The sequence below is a fragment of the Myotis davidii genome, unplaced genomic scaffold (assembly GCF_000327345.1).
Source record: "Myotis davidii unplaced genomic scaffold, ASM32734v1 scaffold590, whole genome shotgun sequence".
In the NCBI taxonomy this organism is placed as follows: Eukaryota; Metazoa; Chordata; class Mammalia; order Chiroptera; family Vespertilionidae; genus Myotis; species Myotis davidii.
The window spans coordinates 3310162-3317950 of NW_006282381.1; positions in this window are offsets into that span (position 1 = coordinate 3310162).

The window sequence follows — 7789 nt, forward strand, 5'->3', positions numbered from 1 at the left end:
CGGGATCCACTGGTCAGAACTTGAGACGGAGTCGTCGGAGCCGTGTCCACGCAGGCGGGGAGAGTAATCCATAATATTATTAATGGAGTCCAGAGATCCCAGAGCGCTTCCGAGAGCCGTTCTGGCATGGTCCCACCGGTTAAGCAGATGAGCACGAAAATGAGACAATTACTCGTTTCGCCTCCGGTCCGCAGCCATCCAATTCATCATGCAGGGCGGAGTGTTTACTCACGGGGCCGCCACGTGTTCACAGCACAGCAGGCAGACACCATCTACACAGGGTTCTAAGACCAACATCCATTGGCTGGCCTTTTCATTGAAGTTTCCTGCAAAAAGCAAAAAGGGAGGAAGAGAGAGACAAGTCCACTGAGACAGGGTTTTCCAACGAAATCACTGCTTTCAAAGAAAATCGGGTGAATGAGCCACACCAGGCATTTCCTAAAACTCTCGAGTTAAGAAAGTCGACCTGAGGAATGGAAGCAAGTGGGCTAACAGGTCCTTTCGTTTTTTTAAGCTTTATTTCCTTTTAGTGTTCATATTTTCTCTGGGTTACTTATAAAGAACTGCTTCACGGACAGTCATAGAAATTTGCTTTCCCTTTTCTTCCTTTCTTCCTCCCTCTCTCCTTTCCACTCTCTTTTCTTAAATTTTTTAAAAAGAATTTTCTAATGCAACCTGGGGCGCATGCTAATGAAGCCATCTTATATTCTTATGGAGGTTGCAAACCTTTATTTTTTTTCTTTCTTCCTTCTTCTCCGCTGCCTTTCCTTCTTTTTCTCTTTCTGTCTTTCTTTTCCAGTTTAAGGATGGGTTCTAGTTCATTTTATGCTGAGCTATGTGAGGAAACTGGCCTTCACTAGTGGTTGTTTTTGTTTTTTAATTTATGAATGAGAATGGGAAGGGAAACTTCCCCAATTTTTACTGTCTTAGCTGCCACAGCCCATCAGAAGGGACCGTCTAGTTGGGTCACAGGATGCAATTCTCCACCAGGATGCTAATAACCAGGGAATAAAATTAGAATGGTCCCACAGAGAAAGCCGGCATGTCCAGCGCATATGCAGTAATCAGGACAGTGCCAGGACTCCCATTCGGAATGCACAGTTAAACAGGAGATTTCAATTATGAAAAGCTCCTTGGGGAGTAGGATATGGTAAAAATACAATTTTCAGTGGAGGAGATTCAGAAACGGATGGGCGAAAAAAATCCCCATTACCTCAGGTGTCAAATACATTTTTTTGCTTACCTTTAGCGTGGCAAAACGTATTTCTCCCCTCTCAAAAAAAATTACATATATATATATATATATTTTTTTTTTTTTTTAAATAATGCTCACTGCAGATCCCAGACAGGAGCCTCGCTGAATTCAATTAAGTGGGAAAATGATTTCTCAGGATGCCACTGGGAACAATTCCGTAGGCAACCCTTCAACCTCTAGGTGCCTGGTTCTATTCTGCCTCAGAATGGAAAAGCAAGAAAGTGGTTGCCATGAGCTGGGCTGGCTGTGGGATGGGTGAGGCCAGCTGCCAGGAGCAGACCCAGCTTCTGCTGCCCACACAGGCAGCATCTGATCTCACATGACAGCCAGTGGTATCGCCCTGCCTGTCACATGTTGCCAGGGCTCAGCTCTGTCCCTAGGACTCTGTACCTCAAATGCGGCTCCACCCCCAGGAGTGAACACAGGGGCCACTGGAAGCAGCAGCTGTTTTGGAAACGGAGGAAAAGCTTGCAATAGGGAACCGACTCAGAGCAATGCCCACCACCTAGCTTAGAGCTGCAGCACTCAGGGACACTCAGCCCCCCTTGAATTTTATTTTTAAATATATTTTAAAATACATTTTTATTGATTTTTAATATATTTTTAAAATGTATTTTTATTGATTTCAGAGAGAGGAAGGGAAAGGGAGAGAGAGAAATAGAAACATCAATGATGAGAGAGAATCATTGATCTGCTGCCTCCTGCACACCCCCTACTGGGGATGAAGCCCACAACCTGGGCATGTGCCCTGACAGGGAATAGAACCATGACCTCCTGGTTCACAGGTCGACGCTCACCCACTGGCGAGTTCAGAAAGGACACAATAATGGTACCTACCCAGAGGATGAAAAGATCACCATCCTTGTGAAACTATTAAGAAAAGCTGGAACGGACCATTATTTTTAAATTGTGCCAAAGACTCTGCAGATGTACTCTGGCATTTTCTGTGTTAATGATGCTGGGACAGGGACATGTCATCCCACTGAAACTCAGGACAGATGCTTCTTTGATGGAGACCATAAAGCAGCACTCAGGATGACCTATGACATGACCAGGGTGCTGCCTGAACTCGCCAGGCTCAGGGAACAAGTAGTAATCGGCCCTGGAGCAATTTCATAGGATGGCATGGCTTCATTAGTCTGAATGAAAGGATTAATATATAGATGCAGGGCCCCAAATACTACCCATGAACACAATACCTTCTAGTCAGAGTAAGCTCACTAGGCTTTGTACTGCTTTGTTCAAAACTGAGACACAGAAGAAATAAGTGACTTGCCCAAAGAATAGCTCCGATAAGAAGCAGGTCACTATTTCAAATCAATATGGTAGGTAGTCAAACTCCAAAATTCTCTTTCCTCCTCCTCTCATTATATAAATATCTGATGAGCATATACTGAGTGTCCAGTACTGGGAATGGAAGGGCAAATAGGTCAGAGAGTTTATCTTCAGGGACTGACGAGTCTAAAGGGTAAAGACTAAGAGATAAATACAACATCTAGGGCTACATAATCTGAGAACAGTTAGGGGAAGAGAGTGATGAGTATGCCTCTCATCGTGGCAGCATCACAGAAGGCTTCCTGGGGGCAGTGTCCTCTACATGTTGAGAAGTGACTTCCCAACTGGGGAGGGGTAGATGTGAAAGGACATTTAAGTCAAGCCATGGGCAGTCCAGTCTATTGACTAGTCCAGGAGCTCTGAATGAGCCAGCACCTAGGGTAGTGTCCCCATCATGACTCACTAGCTCATCCAGTCCATGATCATGGCATCTTCTCCCTACCCACCAAGTTCATCCTAGTCACAGCTGCTACAGAGTACATGTCTGTAGGGTCCCTTCTTCTCTGCCAATTCTCTGTGAAGAGAAAGGCATGTTTTTGGTGTGTGTTTTTAATATTTTTACAGAGAGGAAGAGAAAGTTAGAAACATCAGTGAGAGAGAAACAGTGATCAGCTGCCTCCTGCACACTCCCTACTGGGGATGTGCCTGCAACCAAGGTGCATGCCCTTGACTGGAATCGAACCTGGGACCCTTCAGTCCACAGGCCGATGCTCTATCCACTGAGCCAAACTGATTAGGGTGAGAAAGGCATGTTTGATTTCTCCTAAGCTTTGAGAATAAAAATACATACCCTCCCACAGAGCGGGAGTGGGAGACAGATGAGTGCTATTCCAATGCAGCCCCTCCTTTTTCAGAGAAAGGGGGAGTGACTTGGCCAACAACCACAGTGGGTGGCAGAGCCCTGGCGGAGCTCCAGGAAGAAATTGGCCCAGCTCTGCAGAAACCCTTCTTCTTCTCGGTTGTTCACTCCCACTACCCCTCTGTGCGCGCTTCTAGACCTGAAATACTCCTACACCCCTCCTCCAGTGCTGCCACACTCTTGAATCACTTGTACTGTTACTTTAAATTCTATTAAAACGCTTTCAGTTTTTAAAGTATTTACTTAAAGCCCACCCAGCCTGGCTCACTGGTTGAGGTTCGACCTATGAACCAGGAGGTCACAGTTCAGTTCTTGGTCAGGGCACATGCCCGGGTTGAGGGCTCAATACCCAGTAAGAGGCGTGCAGGAGGCAGCTGATTGGTGATTCTCATTAATGATGTTTCTATCTCTCATTCCCTCTCCCTTCCTCTCTGAAATCAATAAAAATATTTTAAAATTGACTTAAAAATGGGAAGCCAATATTATTTTCTACCAAATAATTAAAGTGAACACTTAGAAAACATTTGGCGAATATCCCCTCATCAAGACGGACTAAACATACTCACACACACACACTTTACTAATATGTGTGGATATGGTAAGTCATCAACACAGACTATACACAAATATATATCTACACACGTTAGATGTAACACACATGTATGTATTTATACCTACTCTTCAAAATAGCCCTAGTATTATTATGACTTTATTATCATTCCCATTTTAGAGGAAAGCAGACTGAAGCACAGAGAAATTGCTATGTAAAGCAATATTTTATTTTCCCTGATCTAGACAATGTCAAAGTCTCAGTCATCTCTCTCTTTGCTAAAAGGGAAGCAGTTAGAGGCAAGGGTGTGCTGTTCAATAAGTAACAAGTAGCTCTGGGAAAGGAAACTAGAATGTCTGATGTCTGAGTTCCATGCTACCAATATCTCCGCCATGACCAAAGTCAACCTTAGCATGACCGTTAACCAGCTCCAGGGCAGTTCCTCAACTTTTTAGCAATCAGCTCTGAGGCGTCCAGTAAGAGCTACCCCAGGACACCATTGTGGGGGTGCATCTCAAACTTCAATCTACATCCAAGGCACCTGTAACTCTAGCTAACATGCAGATTCTGAGCCAGTGAATTGAGGGCAGAGCCTGCGATTCTGCACTTCCAACCATCTCTCCTGGGACGCAGATGCTACCATCTGGGATTTGAGGACCACCATCTGTAAAGCCAGGGGTTCTCAAGGATAAGACAGCTCCCCATTCAGACCACCTCCTTGAGATGACTTGAAGGAATCCATGGTGATGTGGGAAATACACTTCCTGCTCAGTGTCATTTGAAGCCGTGCCCATAACCTACTATCACTCATTATATGGGACCACACACATATATCAGAAACCCTGCACTGAAGTATATGAATACACAGGGGTTTGTATGATGTCATAATATTCCTCCCCCACTGTATATCAGCATTGGGAGTGACACGGGAATCCTGTCCCCCTGGCTGGTGTGTCCATATACACATGCATTTTTTTTTCTTTTTTAAAATGCATTTTTATTGATTTCAGAGAAAAAGGGAGGGAGAGGGAGATAGAAACATCAATGATGAGAGAGAATCATTGGTCAGCTGCCTCCTACACACACCCTACTGGGGACGGAGCCCTCAACCCAGGCATGTGCCCTGACTGGAAATTGAACCATGACCTCCTGGTTCGTAGGTGGACGCTCAACCACTGAGCCACACCGGCCAGGCTGCATATGCATTTTATAGGAGGTGGTGAAACTTGGCCTTCCCTTCAGTGAAGTCTGTCACTTGGAGAGAAATGGGATTCCCTGGTGACAATGAGAGCCACACTGTTTATATGCTTGCACCTCTGCCATGGGCAGGGCTAATAGTATCCTCTCTGATGATCAGAAAAAAGTTGTGTAAGAATTCTTGAGATGCCATTGAATGTTATGGCACTGTTATTGGAATTAATAAACATTCTGAATAGCAACTGCTACACCAGCTGCTGAACTCTATGCAAGGATGAAGAAATTGTGCAAGGTTGTAAAGCTTGGGTGAAAAAAAAAATCAATTTATTTTTAGGTTTTCTAACCACAATATGTATGTCTGGCCAAGCAATCCACTTTATTATAATGCTGCTACATTGATTTACACCCAGAGAGTGAGATGAAGAGATTTCACAGTCTCTCTGGAATTCCTACAAATAAAAAAAGGGTTTGGAATTCCTCCATAAGAAGATAGTTCTCCTCTTGGGTAAACTACCTGCAATCCAACTTTTCATTCACACTCAGTTTCAAGACAGTTCTAATGACAACCTGGATCTCGGTCTCCTGACCCCAACATCCGATCAAGGTGAGCTTGGCCAGTCCTCAAATACGTTAAGTCATTACCCAGAAACATAGTGCACCATCGATTTTGTAAACAGCCTAAAGTTCCAAACGCTGAGCCACACACCGAGAGGTGATGTCTACAATAAAAATGGGCTTTTACAGACACTTTAGGATTCAATCCAGCAGATGATTGTGGTTGACAGGAAATTATGCTTTTATGATCCACTGGGCTTAGTGGCCACAATATTTCATGGAGGCAAAAATGACACACAGGACCAGAGAGTTTCTATTAAAAATGTTTCTGACCTTGAATTTAGAGCCATTAGCAGGCTGTTTCAAAACAGGTAAATGCACACTGAATTCAAAGTGGTATTTCAGGAACGCGGGGGATGCGAGTCAGCGTGTGGCCCAGTGCACTTCACGCCAGGCGCTGGAGGACTGGAGCTGAACGGGTAGAAATGGTTTTGGGATCTTGGAGAGGAGTGTGATACATGCATGTTTCCAAATATAAGTCATTCAAGAGAACCGCCTTCCCTAAAGCCTTCAGAATTCCCCAACCAGATTCCCCGTGCAGAATAGCATCCGCAATGTCTCCTGCACACACACATAAACATGTGTTTGTTTGTTTGCTTATCTCTCCCCTCAGCCGCAACCTTTCTGATGATCTCTTCTTGGCATTAGACCATCTACTAGTACTTATCCAGCTGTGCCTATGCACCCAAGGCATATCATTTGCCAAAATAATACCGGCCAAATCCACTTTGCTCTCTTATTGACATGCTCCTTTTTTTCTACCAGAAGCTTTAGTTTCTCTAAGTTCTCTAACGATTGGTTATTTTGGCAAAAAATAAATGAGTAAATAAATAAATGCCTTCTCCTCTTTTTCCCAAGAAGGAGTCAGAGCTTCTCTGTCAGTTACAGACATTTCAGAATGGGGAGACGAGGTCCGTGACAAGGTCAAGGAGGTCAAAATAAGACCCCCTTTTATAGAGTTACTAGAGGCTCAGTGCACAAATTCATGCACAGGCGGGGTCCGGCTGGCCTGCCCAATCAGGGTTGGGCCGGCCATGGGGAAGGGCCGCAGGTAGTTGGCCAACCGGCCCACACCCCCTCCCCTGGTCAAACTCCCGGTCAAGGGGACAATTTGCATATTAGGCTTTTATTATATAGGATAGAGCCAGGCCTTTATTTATAAAAACTTTCTTAAATGATAAGGTTAGTTAAGCTATTGAAGGTAAGTCTATGGTATTGGACTTGCTTAAAGCAATGCTGCATGGAGATCATCTCAGAAAGATGAGTGGAGGCCCTGGCTGGGTAGCTCAGTTGGTTAGAGCATCGTCCCGATACACCAAGGTTGTGGGTTCAATTCTTACTAAGGACACATACAAGAATCAAGAACCAACCAATGAATGCATAAATAAGGGGAACAACGGATCTCTCTCTCTCTCCCCCTTCCCTTTCTCTCTCTAAAAATCAGTCGGTAAGTAAAAATGAGTGGAAGTTTGACACTCACTAAATATAGGTAATGCCAGGAAGCCATTTCTCAAGTCTCATTTAAATCCCTCCTTCTTCATTTAAAGGCCACATCCTTTGCTGTCTCTGTATCACGTGTTCACAATGCACTAGTTGGTGATGGAATGCATGAAAACAATCTGTACTGGCCATTTGTTGGAGGAGGTCATGGAGAGAACGTTACCACCAGTGGACCCTTGCAGCTGGACTGGGGCAGTCGGAGGAGGCTCTTTACCCCTCCTCCTTGGAGGGGTCCTTGGAATGTAAGTTCTTCCCACTGTTCCTCCACTAGGAGCAACTTCAAGAATGCAGCTTGGAGAGAGCAATGTATAATTGCGACCAGGTGGACTGAATATGGAACTGAACCCATTGAGGCCTCTATATAAACCAGTGGTTCTCATCCTTGGCTGCACATTAGAATCACCTGGGAATCTTTTTAAAATCCTGATTTCTGGGCCTCATCCTCCAGAAATTCTGTTTCTTTGTTATGGGGTGGGGC